The 24,493-nt window shown below is 36.0% G+C and overlaps 1 protein-coding gene across 2 annotated transcripts in view; it reads right to left on the bottom strand.

Moving 5' to 3' along the window:
* Positions 1 to 24,493, bottom strand: part of LOC126829879 (beta-1,4-mannosyltransferase egh) — a 58,026-nt gene that overhangs the window by 21,091 nt on the left and 12,442 nt on the right. The window contains exon 2 of one of the 2 annotated variants that reach the window (XM_050560045.2): positions 4,945 to 5,102. The exons of the other annotated variant lie outside the window; for it this stretch is intronic. The gene's annotated coding sequence lies outside the window, so the exon portion shown is untranslated. The remainder of the gene's footprint in view (positions 1 to 4,944; positions 5,103 to 24,493) is intronic. 2 annotated transcript variants of the gene reach the window in all.

Genomic DNA, 24,493 nt, shown 5'->3' with positions numbered 1-24,493 from the left:
TATTATTAACTTATCATTCAATCATTCATCTTCAAGATAAAACTGACCTACAAGTAGTTCAATATTACATAGCCTATAAAACAACGAGCGTGACCCATCAGTCAGACTTTCCATGATCCAAAATAAAGCCAGGATATAAAAGGGTTTACTGACAGAAGATTATTGATTACCGATCGCGCTACAGCCTTCATTACTCTCTCTCTATGTAACTTCGACTTGTTGATTAATCTCCACACAAATCATCGAAATTAACGTCAACATTTGACGATTAAACATCACAAAATCACACACACGGCACATTCAAAACACGACCTTACCACACACAAAGTCTAGTCGACATACACAATAGAAATAATATTAAGTGTCAGAAAAATATTGTGTTTATATGCTAAGCTATTAGAGAGAGAGAGATAGAGAGAGAGAGATGTAATGAAATGAAATGGTGTTTAAGGTCCTACTGTTCTCCGAACTGGACTAATTATGACAGTGTGCTATGAGCGAAATTTTGCCCGGGTAGCGGCACTACGACCTGCTCTTATCGAATTCCAACCGTCAAGAGATCTTTTATGTGCACGCCAATGTTTACACGGGACCTTGGTTTTTCGTCCCATCCGAACGACTAGACAACTGTCCTTGTCAGGCCCTTCATCCTGCATCACTGACAAGGGAGAACCACGCCGCAAAATCTGGAAGAACTTTCTCGGCCAATGCAGGGAACGAACACCCGACCTCCAGGCTAGCCAGCCAGCATCTTATCCACTTAGCCACCATGACCCCCTAGTCAACATACACAATAGAGACATTATTCAGTGTCAGAAAAATATTTTGTTTATATGTACTGAATTACTAAGCTATTCAAACTAAATTTTCAGTATTCTTCATTATTTGATGTTAAAGTCTACCAATTTTAACATACAATAGAAACATTATCCAGTGTCTGAAAACCTTTTGTTACTGAATTTTCAGAATTAGTTGTTCAATGTCAAAGTATACAATAGAAACATTATCCAGTGTCTGAAAACATTTTGTTTATACCGAATTGCTAGCATGAATACACAAACATCCACATAGTTTGTCAAAGCTTCTCGAACTGAATGTTCAATATTCGTTATTTGATGTCAATAACAACTGAATGAATTTATTTTTTAATCTCTTAGTCTCATGAAATATTAAACATACATTATGCAAGAGCTAAATCTGATTTTTGCAGATCTTTATTTACACAACAAGCACAAAATCAACTCTGTAGATCCACGGATGGCTTGCATTCAGCTTGGATATAAACGGGATTTCGTTGACTGATTTAATTTTAAATGACGTCGTGAGCAGAGATTAACCGTTACGTTGACGTCATACTCCCGGATCGAGGCTAAATGATAGAGTGTATGAAGCGAGGCCGCTGTTGAGCGATGCCTTAACAAATGACGTCTAAACTATTTAAAGTGCAATAAACTAAACACAGATTATGACAAATTATACAATTCCTGGAGACCGTGTGATGAGTAATACAGACGGACAGATCTTCTGTCTTAATAATATCAATAAAAATTTTTTTTTATTTCCCCAATAGGCACGACGCCACTGGTGTATACCTATAGATTTATCATAATTGTGTATTATAATATTATGTCCTATATACAATTGATTTAATGCATGCCCAAAATACAAGTAAGAATGAAAATTTACCCTCTCACTCATTTTGTCCAATTGTTATAAAAATCCAAAAAGGTAAAACACAAATTCGGATATGATGACAGCAGACAAAAGACAGCAGAGATTATGTAGGTGGAGTTAACGCCTGTCAATCAAACGATCGGCCATACTAAGAATCGGTGAAGATAAAATTCAATCCCATTTCTAGTCAAAAATTACACTGGTGATAACTATGTTCAGAATAAAGTAATTTGACTGAAATTTTCAATATATTCTTCTTTCATCATCTATTTTTGAACTGTTATAGCAAGAATGGCTAACTCCTTATAAAAATCTCCCATAATGTATCTTTAATAATACTAATTTAATTAATTCATTTTATACTTATTTGAAAGATTCACAGTTAATAAATCAGAAAAAAACCCACCAAACCCACACGCTCATAACTTTGATCAGAATAAAGTAATTTGACTGAAATTTTCAATATATTCCCTTATCATTATCTATTGTTGAACTATTATAACGCAAACTGTCAGCTGTTTATCTAAATCTTACATAATGTATCTTTAAGTGTAGTCTTATTAAATTGTATAATGTTTAATATTTCTAGGACACCGAATACCACTTCCGACGTGCAGAATTCAGAAAATTAACAAACTTTGTAGTAATACTATAAGTCAGAAACTTGTCCAAGTACATTACCTGCCGATCGTAAATTTAGTGTAAATCAGTTCGGGGTGTTATCTATAATTATATTTATATAGTCGTAAAATAACTGACATCGACAGATGGTCAATTAAGTATTAAATCTAATGAAAACAGCAATTTTAAGTGGATTATTCATTTTATGTTGATTATAAAGCTGTCTGTTCCATATAGAAAATAAATTGTATAAAATATATTGAATACCAATGTTTAATACAGCATTTTTTTTTTAGGGTCAATATCTAATCTGTGCCATGATTAAAACAAGTTTTACTCTACAGGGTTTTAATAAAAGGTGATCAGAAGAGAGAGAGAGAGAGAGAGAGAGAGAGGGGGGGGGGGGTAACATCCAATCAACACAAACTAGGTCACTTCAGGACTAACATATAGTTTAAATCTGTTTCAATAATTTGCTTGTGCGTAGGGACCTTTAGCCGTGGGTGATCTGAGATTTCTACATGGTGAAAATAATTGTAACATCCAGTTACATTTTGCATTATATCTAATACCAAGTTGAATCTAATACCAATATCAGTCCAATATGGATCAAATTCTGTTTAGTTATTAGAGAGAGAGAGAAATGAGGCTTAATGTCCACTCGATACAAACTAGATCATTTTGGGACTAACATATGGTTCAATTTTATTTCATTAATTTGCTCGCACGTAGGGGTCTTTAGCAGTAGGAGGAAACCGAAGGACCCAGAGAAAACCCACGAGGCTGGACAGGCGACCCTACTCGTCACATACAACCGGGAAATCAAAACCATGCCAGTCGACTCAATGATAGACCTTATGAGACAGTGCGCAAATCTGATTGAATCCATGCCAAGAGATTAGTATTATGGTTTTTGTTTGCTTAATTAAATGTTGAATAATTAATCTGATTATTAGCATGGATTAAGCCGCGAGAAATTTGATATTTTCTGAAAAATTCAAATCAAGCATCGTTACTTTAATAGGCATACTTTGTCATGTGCTCTATACAATAAATGAATAAGACTATATTTTGATAATGCATATAAATTCCATACGGATCTTAGGATAACTTTTGTCATTAAGAGGGTTCACAAAGGTCTACAAAGTGAAGCAAGGTCCATAAATGTAATTAAAAATGTTCACTAAAAATTGTGGAGAGAGAGAGAGAGAAATGGGGTTTAACGTCCACTCGACACAAACTAGGTCATTTCGGGACTAACATATGGATTAATTTTATTTACATAATTCGCTTGCGCGTAGGGGTCTTTAGCAGTGGGAGGAAACCGGAGGACCCGGAGAAAACCCACGAGGTTGGACAGGCGACCCTACTCCTTGCCATGTACAACCGGGGATTCAAAACCACGCCAGTCGACTCAGCCATCCAACCCCCCAAAAATTGTGGAAGTAGGTGTATAAATTTGCTAGGCCGCTACAATCACTGATAGGATGACATTGGTGTGGCTTAATGAGCTTGCGATATTAACTTTTTTTCATCTGTGAATTAAATTCCAAAACATTTTTTTTAAGCATTAGAAAAAATAAATAAAGGTGTTTGAAGTATGTGTAGGTAAAAAATATTCTCTATTTAGTGTAAATAAGTATGAAAAATGAGTAAAATGCACCATTCTGTCTGGACCGGCATCGTCTTACATGTATGTAAACAATGCATTCTTTTACAGAGTAATTAGAAGATTTTTGTAATACATGTACCTCTGTGGTGAAACAGATTGATCACATACATCTAAAGATACAACCTATTATATTGGATTAGGTTGATGTAATTTGTCCAAAGGCCAATATTCTGTCCTGGAAATAATGATTTTACATTAGTCAGATCTGACAAAATGTCAGACACTAACATGAATTAGTACCTGACAATTTTAACTGATGCCAGCTATGTATTATAAATATGAGCCATGTAACATGAATTAGTACCTGACAATTTTAACTGTATTATAAATATAAGCCATGTAACATGAATTAGTACCTGATAATTTTAACTGATGCTAGCTATGTATTATAAATATGAGCCATGTAACATGAATTAGTACCTGACAATTTTAACTGTATTATAAATATGAGAACGGACGTTTTCATTTTCCTTTGTATTGCAAAACACTGAAAACTAAAAACTGATCCTAAAAAAGCTGTATTAGCATATTTTAGGGGGGTTTAGGTCGAAACTTTTTCCAGGGGAAATCAAGCCATAATGCATCTTTAATTTGGCCAGAAAATGTTCATCATGAAACTTAGTTGGAGGATTGATATCATGAATCTATACACTTGACCAGCTTTCATCAATCTCCCTTAATTACAACCAAAACATCAATCAATCAAATTGCTTAGCCTTATCAGAAAATGTTCATCATTGAACTTAAACAAGATACTTACCTAATAAACACTTACATCAAGTATGAACAATCTACCTTAAGGATGTGACATATACACAGGTACACAAACCCATTTCAATAATCCACCAAAAAGCAGGATGCAATCAAAAAGCAGGATATAATATTTACCCAACACCTACATTCAATGTTATCTCTGATTATAGAGGAAGACATGTACTTTCCTAGAGATAACGTAACAACAACAATGTGGTACAGACCTGTACGACGATTTTCACTCCAAATAATCCTTTGATGATTTAATAATCTACCAGAGATTGAATTTCCTCTCCACCACCACCACCCCTTACGTAAACAGGTTTTTCACATCAAGGTCACTATATAAACAGGTTTTTCACTAGATGAAAAGTGCAATTACCTAGAAGTATTAAAGAAACATATTAATCTTTCTTAAAGGTGGGGGGATGGGGGACGAATATGTGTGCGTGTTGGATCATGTCATTGAGTCAAGTGGCGTGGTTTTAATTCCCCGCTTGAACGTGACAAATTTGTGATATAATTTGTCTTATAATAGTCCAGGAGCTAATGACAAAATAATATGGTCATCAAGTACAAAAGGTTTGATCCCCCAAATATGTAGCAGGTGTCGGTAGGAGTAAAAATCAATTGGTCAGGTTTTGAGGTTATGGAGTTGAATTCCAACTTTAAATAGCCCACATGCGAATGATGTTGTAGAGTGTAAGTATGATTAAACCCAACTGCATTGGTTTCTTTAACAACTTGCACTGTAACCGGGCTATCATTTAATCTTGTGTATTTAGCATTAAATTCTTTAACATTCATTCAGTATCTAATCCTTGTTAAAAATTTGTACAAATCATTTAAAATCATCTAATTTGTACTTGTGTCCAATTAAAGCTGACCATTCAATTTTGATAATGAGCTTCCAATTAGGAAGCAATTAGTTTCTCGATCACTGTTCAAAATCAAAGAACCCAATTGATTATTGATGTATAATGATTAATTTTTTAACAGTAGTCAAGAAATTAAATACATGTACTTGTAAATTGAACACTCATTATTAAAATTAATCGGTCATCTTTAAACTGGACACAAGTACAAATTAGATGATTTGGGGTGATTTTAAATGATTTTTACAAATTTTCAAACAAATTTTTGATATTGAATGAATATGAAAGAAATTACATGTAATGCTTAATACACAAGATTAAATGATTCCCGGGTTATAGTTTTGTTTGGGATTACTCCACTTTTGAGATTAACTTGTCCCATCTACATGTATATATTTGCCCTGGCAGCAGCACTATGGCCTATTCCAGTGATTCTCAACCAGTGTGCCGCGAGATCTTCCTAAGTGTGCCGCGAAAATTTTGAACGACACACTAAGAAAATGCGAAAAACCATGTGATCCCAATTGAGTATTCACTGGTGTCTATTGATAAGTTCATAGCTGTGTATTTCCTTATTTACTTTGAATCATTCTATGACTAGTCTCTGTCTATGGTTGTATGTTTTTATTTTGTTAAATTCAAATATTTTTCATATATTATATATTTAGCCAGGTGTGTCACTATTTTTTCATGTGTTCCAAGGTGGGCCGTTGGCAAGAAAGGTTGAGAACCACTGGCCTACTCCTATATTGAATTGTAACTAACAAGGGATCTTTTACGGGTACGCTAATGTATACCTGGCTGGAACCTCGGTTTTTCGACCCATCCGAATGACTAGACAGTGTCATTGTCAGGTCCTGAATCCTGCACCACTTACAAGGGGAAACCGCACCGGCAAATCCTGATGAACTTTCTTGGCCAATGTAGGGATTGAACAGAACTTATAATCATATAAGAAAACAATAACCATACATGATATAGTAGGTTATACTTATAGGTAATAAAACAAACAGCCATTAGTTGAGGCATTCCACACTTAAGTTGTCTTAACAGAATTTGTAAATCTATACTATTTAAATAATAAATGAATACAAAGTACGTCTGTATGTCTATTCAAACAAACAGCAAACAATACACACCAAATTAGAAACTACAAACAGATAACCCTAACCCATAATCCTAATTATACATGTGAGATAAAATAAGTGTCCTAAGTTTGGGCTGAATCCTATTTCGGAGGCCCCAGTATGCCACTGGAAAACTTTTCATCAAAATACACGCATGACAAAAAGTCAATCTTCATTAGTCCGATTGGAGCCGCATACAAAATTCTGGCACTGTCCTTATAACATCTTTCGTCAGAGACTAAACTGAACAGTGAAATCAATACACCATGAGAATCAATAAATTAAAACCCAGACAACTTGAACATCAAACAAACTTAATTAGATCAATGACTAATTCATGTTATTCATTGTTTTATCTCTGTCATCAGAAATATAATACTATGTAATCAAACAATCAGTCAACAGAACTAATGTGTACCATACTGATGTGCACTGATGTGTACGTATGCAAACAATGTTTTTACTGCTCTATAATTTAGAAAAGAAAATAGTCTGAAATGACATTACAAAGGGATAACCCTAACCCACATTCCGAATGAACTAACAATTGACATTAACACCATGGAGAAAGTTCATCGGGACTTTCTGGCGTGGTAACCCGGTTGTCAGTGGTACTGGACAGACAGAAAACCGAGGTCCCGTGTACACATTGGCGTGCACGTAAAAGAACACTTGGCAATTGGAGTTCAATATAAAAGTGGGCCATAACGCCGATGTCCGAGCAAAATTTCCTTCATAGTAAGTACACTGTAGAACAATAAACCCCATTAATCGCAATTTGTCAAATGTCCATTACAGTAGATTTATAGAGAGAGGGGTTTTACATTGGCTAAGTCTGTTCCCCAATCCTATTCAGATTTTGTGAATAAAGAGAGAGAGAAATGGGGTTTAACGTCCACTCGACACAAACTAGGTCATTTCAGGGCTAACATACATGTATGGTTCAATTTTATTTCAATAATTCACTTGAGCGTAAAGGTCTTTAGCAGTTGTAGGAAACCACACCAGTTGACTCAATGACAGAACTTATGATGCAGCGCGCACGCGCTAACCATTTGGCCATCCAACTCCCTGATTTTGTGAATAAAAACATTACCGGTATTTAAAAGATTTCTGTTGAGGACAACAGCTAATAATACCATGTACACTGTAACCTTTGTTAGAAATATTCACAGATTTTTCTGTTTTTTGAGCTTTGGTATGAATATATCGACTGTGTTTATCGCTCTCTACTACAGCCAGTAACGACAATGACTTGAATTTCTTGGCGTCACTTCCCGATTTCTAGCAAAGATCTCTATATTAAAATTATATTTGGATATGGGAAGAGGACTGCCAACACTCTATTAAAATAGTAACTAAAGCTGAACAGACGGATGAAAAAGATGATACTATCATCCAGGGTTTTGGACCTGCTTATGGTCCAACCTTCGACGATGGGTTATATGTTCAATCTAGTTTGGGGTGTGAGATTGAACATACAATAATTCAATAACTCATTTCTTCTTGGTATTTATAATCTTTTATTTTATGATCAGTAGTGGAATACCGCGTTTTATCAGTGAAATAAAAGTGTTATTCCACTGGCTAGTTGTTTTTACCTAAAATCATAAAATAAATAGAACATTTGTCGTTTTGTCGTGAATAACATATTTTATTTCATCTCTATAAGCAAGAAAACGTTTATATTTTCACGAATGCGTAGCTTCTCGATGAAATAAAATATGTTATTCACTCTAAAACGACAAATATCCTCTATATATTCTGTAGTAACAATACTTAACAATAATAATATATATACAATAGTCTGACCCACAGGCTAGGTAACTTAATAAGGAACAACATCTAAGAAATACATGTAACTTATCATAGACCGGCCCTTCAGTATGTCCTCTGCCTGCCTGTGGTTAACTACCTATGATCTACAATCTTTCCTCTTACATGTATATACTTGGTAACAATGTTACTTGGTAACAATAAACAATATAAATAGTAATGAAATATATTTAAACTTAATAATATTTCATAGTTGACAAGGGGTAGTATTTTTAGTGACATCCATTCATTCATTTACTAAGTTGACTATTTGGGCCTTGATTATGTAATGTTTATAGATGGATTATCTCATTACTACTAATTGTCTATTATATCTGTCATAGCTGACTATTGTTAACTCACTTTAGATAATCCATCTTGGGTGCCCATTTATGGTGTAAGTCTACTACCTTAATATTGGGGGAATGGCTGTGTTAAATACTACCTGGTCATAATACCGACGTGACGGGAGAGCCTGATCCCTGTGCAACAGCATTACAACAGACTTAGGTTAGAGAAGAGATTTTTTAATCATCATAACGTTTTGGGTATCAGTACCCTTTTTCAGTGCTCTTATATTTGGAATGTTTTTTACCAGCTCTATCATATGTAAAATTGGCCAACATAAACTCTGTCCTAAAACCACTAACAAAAATATGTACAGAGAGAGAGTGAGAGAGGAATGGGGTTTAACATCCACTCGACATATAGTAAATTAATTTTATTTCAATAATTCGCTTGCGCGTAGGGGTCTTTAGCAGTGGGAGGAAAGCGGAGGACCCGCAGAAAACCCACGATGTTGGACAGGCGACCCTACTCCTTGTCACGTACAACAGGGTATTCGAAACCATGCCAGTTCACTCAATGACAGGCCTTATGATACAGCACGCACATGCTAACCATTCGGCCATCCAACACCCCCAAAATATGTACAACATTCAAGTTAAAACAGATACATCTTTTAGTTTCTAGTTGTAAGCTTATAGCAAGTCAAATCAATCAATTTTTCACAAACGGGGATCACCTCAAAATTGGCTTATGCCTCTACAAACTATAAATAACTGAAATAGTCAGTGTAATCCTAGTTAAACATACAGAGCTAGATCTGTCTATTGCAGGTCTATCTTTAAGCCTGAAATGTTATATGTATTGTTTAATGGAAATGAAATGAAATGAAATGGGGTTTAACGTCCTACTGTTCTGCTCCTAACCTGGGCTAATGAAGACGGGCATACGCCATACAGTGTGCTATGAGGGAAATTTTGCCCGGACAGCGGCACTACGGCCTACTCTTATAGCTAATTCCAACTGCCAAGAGATCTTTTACGTGCACGCCAATGTGTACACGGGACCTCGGTTTTTCGTCCCATCCGAACGACTAGACAGCTTTCCTTGTCAGCCCCTCCGTCCTGCATCACTGACAAGGGAGAACCACGCCGGAGTATTGTTTAATGGTCGAGAGCGAGACATTAAGTAATATATTGTAACAACAAGAGGACCGTGAGGCTCGAATATTTTTACAATATATTACGCAATGTCTTAAGCTCGAGACCATTAAACAACTTAAAATACAGACGCTTGCAAGTGCTTTGCAATGAAATAAGTCACTCGAGATCAATATTTTACAAAGTTACGCTTGGCACATTGCCCAAACGATTATTTGAAATAATGATACTCCATCATCAAAGGGTGACGTCACATCTGTATTTTAAAAACTGTTAATTAGACATTTATTAGCATGAAAAGACCTTAATCAACTCTTGATCGCGTCTTATGTGTCAGATTGTCACTGGATTTGAATACGATCTGCTACTCAACGCTCATATGATTAAATCAAAAAATGGATATTCAAGACTATATTTTTTATCGTACAGATTTTAGTAATGATGACCGCTAATATCTTGGTTCAGAGTGGAGCAATTTGACTGAGATTTTCAGCAAATTCCCTTTACATTATCTATTTTTTAAATATTATAGTACACACACCTCACTTGAAAATTTTCAGAAACTATAAAGAAATACACCACCCGAAGCCAGCACTTGTAAGTGAACCAGTTAGGGCGAGATCAGCATGGTCCTACATGTACATACCTCTCTTGAAATTGAAAATTTCCAGAAACTGTAACTATAATGAAACACAGTACCTGAAGCCGTCAATTTTTAGTGAACCAGTTCAGACTGCCAAGCCAGCATAGAAGAAACTGCTTCTCAAAGACACATAGCGAAATGACAAATGTGCTCAGACCTTTGCATTCGGACGACCAAGATAAACTACGTTATTTGAAGCATCTGAACCACATCAGATATAAAAGATAAACCGTTCATTCTTTATTCTACTCTGAGGCATCAAACTGCCCTTTTAGACTGACATTTAAATCTGAAAATAGTAACTTATCATTCGGATCTGAAAGCTGAAGTTAAATCTGAAAATAGTAACTTATCACTTGGATCTGAAAGCTGAAGTTAATCATGGAATTTAAATTAAACAAATCTACTGTTCTTATTTATAGAACAAATTCCATGTGTTATATGAGTATTTTTATAATTATGGTACTGTACAATCTCAGATAACCAGACAACTTTGAATTACAGGAGATAAACCTCTAATTCTTTGGTGGGGGGGGGGGGAGGGGGATGGCCAAAGGGTTAGCACGTGCACACTGTATCATACTAAGGGTCTGTCATGGAGTCAGCTGGCATGGTTTTGATTCCCCGGTTGTAAACGACAAAGAGTAGGGTCGTCTGTCCAACCTCGGGGCTTTTCTCCGGGTCCTCTGGTTCCCTCCCACTGCCAAAGACCCCTACTTGCAAGCGAATTATTGAAATAAAATTGAACCATGTGTTAGTCCCAAAATGACCTAGTTTGTGTCAAGTGGACACCCCCCTCCCCCTCTCTCTCTTAGACCTCCTGTTGTACAAAACAGTGGTGAGGTTTAAATTATAATCAACCAGGACACTCTCTTGTACCAGACAGTGGTGAGGTTTAAATTATAACCTCTTGTACCAGACAGTGGTGAGGTTTAAATTATAACCTCTTGTACCAGACAGTGGTGAGGTTTAAATATAACCAATTTGGACAGTTTATTAAGAATAAGATAACCTAATGTAATATTTATCACAAGTAACTAAGGCTCAAAATTAAACCAATTTGGAAAGTATAATATTTCCACTGATTTAAGAACGTCTAATGAAACACTTTGTAAATAAATACATAATTTGATTTTCACGTGCTTATTCTACTCTAGATCTGTTAATATGTCCTATATGCCTGTGATTAAACAAAGAATGATGTATGGATAGATGTATTATGTGCACAATTAGCAGAAGGAACAGATCAATACGCTATAATAACCACCGTCTTTGTTTTAGATAATAAACATACTGTCTCAGGTGCAGGCTCTAGGACAATTCGTCCTTGAACATGTTGTCCCTGGACAATTCATCTCCAGACAACTCGTCCCTGAGGATAATTCGTCCCCAGAAAATTTGTATCAGGACTATTCGTCCCCTAGGGCTATACTTTTTATCCTAAATCTCAATTTTGATGCTAGTTTTACATCGTTTTACGTTTACATGTAGTATTAAATATAGGCCTTAACTTAATGGTTCCTGAGGCTTTTTCAGGCTAATTGATATGCATGTAGTAATCAGCTATGATCAGTGACAGCTTTTGTGAGTTAGAGAATATATTTATCCCTTCACTATGGGTATTGTCCATTGTCAATACTGCACTTGTCTAGTCATAATGATGGTACAACCAGCGGCTGCCAGGCAGGATACGCCCACATTTTTGAGAGATGGATAGAGAACAAGCTAAAAAGAAAGCGATTTTTCGTACAATCAGGGGCCATAATTCAGGAAGTTACGGTCCGATATGCACGAATATCGAAAGGAACCGAGATCTTTGGATTATAAACTTACATTTCAAGTTTCAACAAAATCGGATAAAAATTGTGACCTCTATAGGGTCCACAACCTTGATATACCATATTTTTACGCTAATTGAGAACGAACGGCGGCCATTTTGACTGACAATTTTCACAAAATTCAAACTCAACTGTCCTTAGGGTGGAACGGTAATATAATAATACGTTTTTTTAAATCGGATAAAAATTATGACCTCTAATGGGTCCATAAGCTAAAAACATGATTTTTCGTACAATCAGGCCATAATTCAGGAAGTTACGGTCCGATATGCGCAAATATCGAAAGGAACCGAGATCTTTGAGTTATAAACTTACATTTCAAGTTTCAACAAAATCGGATAAAAATTGCGACCTCTATAGTGTCCACAAGCTAAAAACGTGATTTTTCGTACAAACAGGGGCCATAACCATGAAGTTTCGATCCGATACATGTCAAAATCGAAAGCAGCCGAGATATTTTGGAGATAAACCTATATTTCAAGTTTCGTCAAAATCGGATAAGAATTGTGACCTGTAGAGTGTCCACAAACAATTGTGGACAGACGGACGGACGTCCGGACGGACAGGGTCGACGGCATAATACTTCCACATGAAAATGTGGGCGTATAAAAAACCTACATGGCGCCATGTATATCATTGGCTAATGATGGCAGTGGAAAATAGTAATAACACTAGGCCATAACGCCACTGACAGGTTCCAAATAAAAGTAGGCCGTAACACCACTGTCAGGGGATAAAAATCTCATAGTGCACTATGCCAAATGGTAAGCATGTGCGCGTCTGTCATTGAATCAACTGGCATGGTTTTGATTCCCCAGTTGTACGTGGCAAGGAGTAGGGTCGCCTGTCCAACCTCGTGGGTTTCTAAAGTCCTCCTGTTTCCTCCCACTGCTAAAGACCCCTACGCGCCAGCGAATTATTGAAATAAAACTGAACCATATGTTAGTCTCGAAATGACTTAGTTTGTGTTGAGTGGACGTTAAACCCCATTTCTCTCTCTTTCTCTCTCTCTCTGGTGTCTAAATTGGATACAAAATGAAATAAAATGAAATAGGGTTTCTGCAGGCAAATGTTATTAACCAGGGAAATATGATAGCATGGTTATCACTGTATTAATAAACCATGTTTTATTAAACATCATATATAGATTCATATCCATATTACTGTATTAATAAACCATGTTTTATTAAACACCATATATAGATTCATATCCATATTATCACTAATAGCCCTACAGCAATAATACATGTACTAGCAATTTATTATTACTTTGGAGAGAGTGAGAGAGAGAGACACACACACACAAGCTAAGACATTTTTGAACTAACATATGGTTCAATTTTATATCAATAATTAGCTTTCACGTACGGTAGCGCATCTCTACACATGAATTAAAGATACATTATGGGAGATTAGATAAAGAGTTGGCAGTTCTCACTATAACAGTTAAAAACTAGATAATGTAAAGGCAATTTACATTATCCACTATAAACCGAGAATTAAGCGATTGAAATTTCGGCCTAGCCTCGATCATCATTACTAAAGTCGGTACAATAAAAAATGATTAAATTATGAATGAAAGTTTAGCAGCAGATCAGATCAGATCATAATCCAATAAATATCACAAGCTAGCATTGACATCGAGAGATGTGTGTCCAGTGTCATTTGCCCGAAATGAAATGAAACAGGGTTCAACGTTCTACTGTTGTACTCCGAACTGGGCTAATGAAGACGGGCATATGCCACACAGTGTCCTGTGAGGGAAATGTGAAAACATGGGACCTCGGTTTCTTGTCCCATCTGAATTACTATACGCCATCCCAAACCAGGGCCTCTTTCCTGCACCACTGACAAGGGGGGATCATGCCGGAATATCCCTATGAACTTTCACGGCTAACGCAGGGATCAAACACAAAACCTCGTTAGCGAGCCAACGTCTTAAAAGCGTTAAGTTCCAATGTTTTGAAATTTTAAACATCACATCTTTCACAGGATTCATGGGGTTATTTATTTTATTAAGACCAGGAAGAACTGAAAATTAAATTTGTTTGGCTTACATTCAATCTGCACTCTATAGCATAATACAATATCAAAAAGCAATCTTTCTATGAGTCATTGAACCATTGTTAATACACACATGACTACGGTTTTAAATATCTAAAACAAACATCTCGTCATGCATCTTTTCATTTGAAATTTATCTTCATATTTGATGTCAATTTGTTATTTTGCTCATATATAATGTAGGATATTGTCCTTGTATATATCACACCATAATCAAAGATAGGTTGCCAGGCAACGAAACAAACGCCCAAACCAGCTACATGTAAGTCATCAGCGCATTCAACAAGAGTTGTCACATATTTTTTTCTATTGTCGGTAATGAAACATTTATAATACACTAAAATCTGATTAAGAGCAACAACTCATTAAGTAATTATCAGAAAATCATTAGAATTGGTTTGGCTTTTAGTTCTGACCCATGCTAATGTTTATTATAAGAAACATTTTATATCATGGATTTAGATGTTCCAGTTATCAAACTTAATTGAAAATCATTGTACTTGTTCGTCTCAAGACCTTAAACACTGTGTATCAATTTAAAGTCAATCGGATATTAACTTCAGCCTCTAGAGCATTCACAAGATATTTCAAAGTGATCAAGGACCATAACTCTGGCAGACTTCTGTTCATGTAATTTCTAACTTCTATTCATGTAATTTCTAAATTAAGACAATGTATAATCCAACTTCTTTTTTTGTTCAGTGTAAATTTTAATTCTTTTTCATCTTGCTTCTATTATTAAGACGAAAAATGTCTACTTTTTTGTCGCTTTACATGTTAAGCATGAAAGTCGAACAAATTTAGAATTTTGATACTTCTACTTAGCAACTATCATTATGACGTTGTTTGGTGTCGCTACCGTGTGATTGGGACCATTATGTTGATACCAACGACTCGCTCTTCGCCAGGTTGAATGGTTTGGCGGAGTGTTGAAATTGAAAACAGCATCGAACGTGACATGGTTTGCAAATTGAAATACTATTTCAAATATAAGCTAAACTGCAAATGTTGTTTAGCTTGTATTTGGAATAATATTTGCCAACCATATTACGTTCGATATTGTTTTCAATTTCAGCATGTGTAAAAATTTAAAGTCAATTGGATATTTACTTTAGCCTCTAGAGCGTCCACATCCACAATGGACCGACGGACGGGCCAACCAGTCCATGCGAAAGCCGTCGGACCGTCGGTCATTACCGATAAAATAGCTCTCGGTCCGGTATTTTCATCATGAATACCGGCCCAGTTGTCCGGAAAGATTCTGGACCCGGTTTACTGACTGCTGGTTGTATTAAATCATCGCCGTATTGGCACTGACTGACGGCACTTCGTGCACGGACTGTTGAATTCTCGTTTAATTTATTGTGTTAATTTCACTATTGTTTAAAATGTAAACAAAATCTTATCTCGAGTACGTACAGTGTAGCAGTCGCTATCGTGTGCAACGATAGTCGCGGGACACGATAGGCCTCGGTGTAATTTTACATGCAAAATTAACGGTTATATTTGTCATAAACAATCGATGTCAAAACGATATACTGCCACGATGTTATGAATGTTGAATATTTTCGTTAATTGTATTTAGGTTACCGGTCTTCCAAATAGAAATAAGACAAATAGAACTTGCAACAGGAGTCAAAAGCGCTTTCAAATCAGACATAAGAAGCTCATACTTACCGCAAAAATGAAATGAACGCGACACAAGTCTCCGATGTCAGAGAATATTAGTAAAGTATAACCGCTATCAAATCCACACAAAAATCCAAGGCACTCATTTTATTTTAGAAAAGAATAACTGTAGGCTCGATAGAAGAGCCTATTCTACATGAACCCCAAATCAATGGTAACTGTCAACTTGTATGTTGTCATTCTCGTGCAGATTTGTTTGAATAACTGAAATGTCCCGTGAATCAAAGATCGAAGAATAAAATCGCACGTAGCCACTCTTTGTTGTTTTTATGCGAATTCAATTTATCTAAAAGGGGCTCCGGCGCTATTTAAGGAATTATTTTTGACCCAATATTAACCATCGCCAATTTTTTAAATCAATAAAGTCAATTAACAAACAATACAGGTCTACTTTATTACAACAAGCGGTTGCCATGCAAGATACGCCCACATTTTGCAAGAGATGGACAGAGAACAAGCTCAAAAAAAGAAGTGATTTTTTCGTACAATCAAGGGCCATAATTCAGGAAGTTATGATCCAATATGTGCGAATATTGAAAGGAACCAAGATCTTTGGGTTATAAATATGTATTTCAAGTTTCATCAAAATCGGATCAAAATTGTGACCTCTATCAGGGGCCATAAATCAGGAAGTTACAGTCCGATATGCGCGAATATCGAAAGGAACCGAGATTTTCACAAAATTCGAACTCCGTCGTCCTTAGGGTGTAACGGTGACATAATAATACGTTTTTTTTAAATCTGATAAAAATTATGACCTATATAGGGTCCACAAGCTAAAAACGCGATTTTTCGTACAATCAGGGACCATAATTCAGGAAGTTAAGGTCCGATATGCGCGAATATCGACAGGAACCGAGATCTTTGGGTTATATAATTACATTTCAAGTTTCAACAAAATCGGATAAAAATTGTGACCTCTATAGGGTCCACAACCTTGATATACCATATTTTTACGCTATTTGAGAACGAACGGCGGACATTTTTGTCTGTCAATTTTGGGCCGATTTTCACGAAATCCGAACTCAGTCGTCCTTAGGGTGTAATGGTGATATAATAATACGTTTTTTTAAATCGGATAAAAATTATGACCTCTATAGGGTCCACAAGCTAAAAACGCGATTTTTCGTACAATCATGGGCCATAATTCAGGAAGTTACGGTACAATATGCGCGAATATCGAAAGGAACCGAGATCTTTGGGTTATAAACTTACATTTCAAGTTTCATTAAAATTGGACAAAAATTGTGACCTCTATAGGGTCCACAACCTTGATATACCATATTTTTACGCTATTTGAGAACGAACGGCGGCCATTTTGTCTGTCAATTTTGGGCCAATTTTCACAAAATTCGAACTCAGTCGACCCTAGGGTGTAACGGTGATATAATAATACGTTTTTTTATATCGGGTAAAAATTATGACCGCTATAGGGTCCACAAGCTAAAAACGCGATTTTTCGTACAATCAGGGGCCATAAATCAGGAAGTTACAGTCCGATATGCGCGAATATCAAAAGGAACCGAGATCTTTGGGTTATAAACTTACATTTCAAGTTTCAACAAAATCGGATAAAAATTGTGACCTCTATAGGGTCCACAACCTTGATATACCATATTTTTAAGCTATTTGAGAACGAACGGCGGCCATTTTGTCTGTCAATTTTGGGCCGATTTTCACGAAATTCGAACTCAATCGTCCTTAGGGTGTAACGGTGATATACTAATACGTTTTTTTAAATCGGATAAAAATTATGACTTCTATAGGGTCCACAAGCTAAAAACGCGATTTTTCGTACAAACAGGGGCCATAATTCAGGAAGTTACAGTCCGATATGCGCGAATATCAAAAGGAACTGAGATCTTTGGGTTATAAACTTACATTTCAAGTTTCAACAAAATCGGATAAAAATTGTGACCTCTATAGGGTCCACAACCTTGATATACCATATTTTTACGCTATTTGAGAACGAACGGCGTCCATTTTGTCTGTCAATTTTGGGCCGATTTTCACGAAATTCGATCTCAGTCGTCCTTAGGGTGTAATGGTGATATAATAATACGTTTTTTTAAATCGGATAAAAATTATGACTTCTATAGGGTCCACAAGCTAAAAACGCAATTTTCCGTACAAACAGGGGCCATAATTCAGGAAGTTACAGTCCGATATGCGCGAATATCGAAAGGAACTGAGATCTTTGGGTTATAAACTTACATTTCAAGTTTCAACAAAATCGGGTAAAAATTGTGATCTCTATAGGGTCCACAAGCTAAAAACGTGATTTTTCGTACAAACAGGGGCCATAATCCATGAAGTTTCGATCCGATACATGCCAATATCGAAAGCAGCCGAGATGTTTTTGAGATAAAGCTATATTTCAAGTTTCGTCAAAATCGGACAAGAACTGTGACCTGTAGAGAGTCCACAAACAAATTGTGGACGGACGGACAGGGGCGACGACAATATACGTCCACATGAAAATGTGGGCGTATAAAAACATTGGTGAACTTACCATTTTGTTTAAAATCATAACGCTAATCAACAAACAATACTATTGTTCATTATTACAAAAACATCGGTGAACTATATTGTTTTTGTACATATCGATTTATTTATTTGTTTGTACTATATGTTATACCTGATGAGTCTTTGGCTGAAAGGAATAAAGAATTTGAACTCGAACTAATCGCTTTCGGGATGGCGAACCAAGCTAGTTGATTATTAGGTAAATAAAACAATATAAACAACCAATGAGTAAAACTGATCTATTCTAATCAATTAAATAATATACAAGTCAAGTACCGGTTGTTCTGAATAGATCGGAAATCTTATTTCGTTTACATTCATTTTGTGTCTTATTTTTAGTTAAGTGCCGACGAGTCCCGATTTGTATTTCGAGCCTCTTATTATCAACCAATCAGCGTCCAGCCGGTTTTCACCGTGCTTCTAGCTGTCATGTCGCCATTGTTGTCCACAAACTTTTCAGTCTGTCTTTAATTGTCAAAATGTATTAAATTAATTGACTAGCTTTAGTCATTGCAAGGGCGAGATAGATCCACTCTCCAGGTACTATTCTAGATCAATTGTATTGCGTGTTATTCAGTGTTCTTAGAATTATGTGTCAGTTTCAACGAGTGACCATACATTTCGATGTTATTTCAGACTGTTATAAAATACAGAAATGACTTTTAGGGATTAATATTCAATGCCTCTGAAATAATGACTTTTCTGTGTATTTACCAAAGTTGTCATTTGCTATTTGTTTACATTTGTCATGTATTATAAGATCCATGCTTTTGCCTTGTCATGTAGCCACTTGTCAGTGGATGGCTGTTCTAGTCTAGGCCTTTAGAGGAACATTAATTGTCATAGTCTTATCCTTTAAAGGGACATTGCATACAACTGTCATATTTCGTCATAGTCTTATCCTTTAAAGGGACATTTATGTCATAAATTGTCATTATCAGTTCTAGTCCTTATTGTCCTTAACTTTTGTCCTTTCAGAATGAACGAATATATGATCGATATGAACGATATATAATGAACGAACGATATATGTGAATGACATATATGAATGATAAATGGTATATGATACAATATGAATAACTATATGAATAAACGTCTGAAATGTCTCTGAAGTCTAAATATGTGTCATCATATGAATAAACGTCTACATGTCTGAAGCCTAAATATATGTCGTCATATGAATAAACGTCTACATGTCTTAAAGTCTAAATATATGTTGTCATTAACGGAAGATCATTGAGCCCTTGAAGGCTACAACGCGAGTAGTCACAACAGCTTCTGCAGAATACAGTCGACGTCTCGGCGAAGTTCAAACTCTTTGTGTTACCTGCGTGGTGGTTAATATGACAGAGCCAGTCATTAATAACGTCAATACTACAGGAATGGATACTCCATTGCCAAATGACACTCCATTTCCAAACTCAGACTCTGATTCACAGGAAGAAAGCTCGTCAAAGCTCAATGCTGCTCGTCAACACAGAAAACAGTTACGTGGAAAGTTTACGCGTTCAATCACACGGATTCAAACCTACATCAGAAAAGGTGAAGGAGATGCCAGAAAATTAAAGAGGGAGCTCAAAGAAATTAGGAAAGACTATGAAAAATGTTCCTTTGCTAATGGTGAAATTTTAGAATATTGTGATGAATCCGAGAAAGGAATATTAGAACAGTGGGAGGAAGACCTCACAAATGACTTTTATGCTATTGAAGATCTGCTCTCAGAACACATAAAAACTTTGTCCAGAAGTGATCAGTCAATTCAGAGTGTAACGTCCACACCCAAGTCAAAGTCAGAGCAAACGTCAAAGGCAGAGCAACCTGCGCATACATTGCAGTCCGTCCCACATACGCCTACAACACAGTCATTTCAGCGCACCAACACGATACAGCCAGCCGAACATATGTCAATATTGCACTTGCAGCCAGATGAACACACGTCAACATTAGAGTCTAGTCAACAGAATACACCGACGTTATCTTGTCAGTCGAAACCTATGGTGAAAAAATCATTTGATAGTTGGATAGATGAGTTGAAAGAGTTTGAAGAAACTGTCCATAGTCAAAGAAAAGAAGAAATCTCAATAGCCGATGCTCTTCTTAGATTGGAATCGAATCGCGATATTCCAGCTCTCAAAATCAAGATCTTTGATGGTAATCCTCTTGAGTATGTAGAGTTCATACAACGGTTCAGAGCACACATACATGATAAGCCACATCTTACAGATGAAGTCAGGATGGGACAACTTAAGAGTCATCTGTCAGCTGGAGTCAACAAAACTTTGTCAGGTTTGGGATCATCTGGAAGTATGTACGCGACTGCTTTAAAGACTTTGAAAGCTGAATATGGTTCACCTAGTCGAATAGCCAGAGCATACGTAACCAAGCTCACCAATGGTCCAAAAATAACTGAGAAAAATGCCCTGAAAGAACTTTCAATTGATGTAATCAATGCTATCGCCAGTCTAACTCAGCTGAATTATTTTTCTGATATCAATGCCAGTGACAATCTCAGGAAAATTGTTGAACGAATGCCAAACTACATGATTGATCAGTGGAAGACTAAAGTTGCTTTAATCAGAACATCAGGTGAAACTCCGTCAGTCTCGCACATAGACACATTTCTTAGATCCAAAGTTAGAGCCGAATTCGATCCTGATTTTGGTGATGTCAAGAAAACTAATGCCGTCAAGCTGCCTACTTACCTTATAAGCGATCTGTCAATGCAGCACCCAGTCATGCTCAAAATGTTCAAAGATCGTCATCCAAGAATTGTTCTTTTTGTCAAAAGGAACATTATCTGTCACAGTGTGAAAGGTTCAGAAATTTAGATAATAAAGCCAAATTCACGCATGTCACGTCAGAACGCTTATGTTTCTCTTGTCTTTCTAGAGGACACAATATCTTTAAGTGCCGAAGCAAACAACGATGTAATGAAAATGGTTGTCAACGATATCATCACAAACTCTTACACTCAGATACTCCAGTCAGCAGTGTGTTAGACAAACGTGCAATGTTACCAGTCGTCCGAATCCGGTTTAAAGCGCCTAATGGAAGAACTTTGTATGGCAATGCATTAATAGACAGTGGTGCCGGTACAACCGTCATAAGAAAAGCCTTCGCCAAAGCCTTGGGTCTCCAAGGGAAGATCGAATCTATAAACTCTTGATGTCAAGGCTAGCCTTCGATGTAGGCTGGATAAGATTCCTATATGCCGCTAACGGCCAAAGATAATTAAATCAGAAAAAGTGGATAATCGAGACTATGCTGTTTATATTAATGATTTTAGTAATGATAACCAAGACTATGCAAAAATTTCACCGGCTTCTTTCTCGGCTCATAGTGGATCAATTTGACTGAAATGTTCAGCAAATTACCTTTACACTATCTAGTTTTTAACTATTATAGCGAGAACTGCCATCTCTTTATCTTATCTCCCATAATGTATCTTAAAATAACATGGTACCATTATCATTTATACATGTAGGCCTATACTTAAATAACATGGTGCCATTATCATTTATACAAGTATGCCTATACTTAAATAACATGGTACCATTATCATTTATACAAGTAGGCCTATACTTAAATAACATGGTACCATTATCATTTATACATGTAGGTCTATACTTAAATAACATGGTACATTATATGTACATACATGTACATTTGTAGGCTACACTAAAATATGAAATGAAAAACCTTAAAATTAATATGAAAACTTAAAACTTACATGTATGTAACCAATTGTGTTGGATTTAAATAGAAGACATGTGTTCATTTTGTTTTATAGCCGAGTTTCATTACCGAATTAAGCTCTGTAGTGCCTGTAGCCAGCAAGCAGGAAATTAAAATTATCTAAGCTTGAAGTTACAAGAGAGTTTATAAGTGTTTTTATGGCATCAGTAGTTAAATGATATCTGATGTTACTGATATTTCTATGATTAAAATAGAATAGTTTAGATTCCATACCTCTATGATCATCAGACATTACACCCAATATACACTAACAGACTTTACTAGAGAAATAGAATGTGATACCAATTTTATGTTAAAGGGGAATTATGGGAGATTACAGTAGAATCTGTATGAGCAGCCACTCCTATTCAGCGACATCTCCTTGTAAGCGGTCACGATAAATTCCCCCCGTAGAAATTCTGTTGTTTCATCTCTTTATTCAACGGTCACTCCTCTAACGCGGCCAGCGGTCACTATTTTACTAATAAATTCAACAAAACATCGCCCATTCAACGGCCATTGTTGAATGATACCATCTTGTCGTTCTTTGTAACACCCCCGCTAATCCTGTGAGTAGTAGTTAATTAACTGGACGCCCACTGATCAGGTAAAAAGAAATGTAAACATAACAATCAACCCGGGATTATCTGTTAATTAATCTTTTGTTTTATTAAACGACTAACCTGATCATTGTTTTCACGCGTAACGACACATTATTTGATACTGATTGAATAAAATAAAAGTACCGAGTTTTGTCACGATCATCTAGTATCTCTCTTAGCGCCTCCTATAATATTACATACAGAGTTACACCCCCTGTAAAAAGGAGATAAAATTAGCGATGTTTTTTGTTCATGTGCTTTTTTGATAAAATAAAATGAATTCATCGATTTTCTTCACAAAAATGGATAAATATTATCGAATGCATCACAATGGTAGACAGTAGTATCGAAGGTTGGTACAAAATGACAAGTTTACAGAAGTTATGTCCGAGATTTGAGTAAAGAATTTTCGTCCGGCGCAAGATTCAGCGACGGCCAAATTTACCGCTTCCAATGCATCCAAGCGTAATATTTAATTTATGTCGACACAAAAAGCAACGAGATTTTATTAAGAGGCCACTCCCGTTAAGTTATGTCCGAGATTTGAGTAAAGAATTTTCGTTCGGCGCAAGATTCAGCGACGGCCAAATTTACCGCTTCCAATGCATCCAAGCGTAATGTTTAATTTATGTCGGCACAAAAAGCAACAAGATTTTATTAAGAGGCCACTCCCGTTAAGCGGTCAGTTGTGAAAATTCCCTTGGGTGGCTGCTTAATGCAGATTCTACTGTAGATAAAGAGCTGACAGATCTCACTATAATAGTTAAAAACTAGATAATGTAAATGGAATATGCTGAAAATTTCAAATTGCTCCACTCTGACCCAAGAGATCAGCGATTGAATTTTAGGCCTAGCTTCGATCATCATTACTAAAGTCGGTACAATAAAAAACATAGTCTCGATTATCCATTTTGACGTTAAATCATCCATCACAAAATGTATTCAAATCCAGTAAATATCGCAGGCTAGCGATGGCATCAAGAGTTGAATATGGTCTGGATAAGTTAAGTAATGTCTAATTAATAATTAAGATAACATTTCAGGCCTAAAGAAAGACCTGCAATAGACAGATTTAGCTCTTGCATAATGTATGTTTAATGTGTGCTTTTAGAGCCATTTTCTTCAATTTCAAGGTTCCAAAAAATAGAGCCAAATGTCTTTTAAAGGTTATTTCCCCACTATTTTGGAGTATCTAAATTAAACATACATTATGCAAGAGCTAAATCTGTCTATTGCAAGTCTTTATTTAGGCTTCAGATGTTATAGAAATTATTAATTAGACCTTTATTTACACAACAACTCTGTAGACCCACTGATGGCTTGGATAGAGTTTGGATTTAAACAGTCGTCCAATTAAAATTAAATCAATAAATGGTGGACCAAGCTAACATTTACCGTTAGTCGCTGATGTCAC

Source organism: Patella vulgata, chromosome 8, assembly GCF_932274485.2.
Source record: "Patella vulgata chromosome 8, xgPatVulg1.2, whole genome shotgun sequence".
Classification (NCBI taxonomy): Eukaryota; Metazoa; Mollusca; class Gastropoda; family Patellidae; genus Patella; species Patella vulgata.
This window is presented reverse-complemented; position numbering and strand designations above follow the sequence as displayed.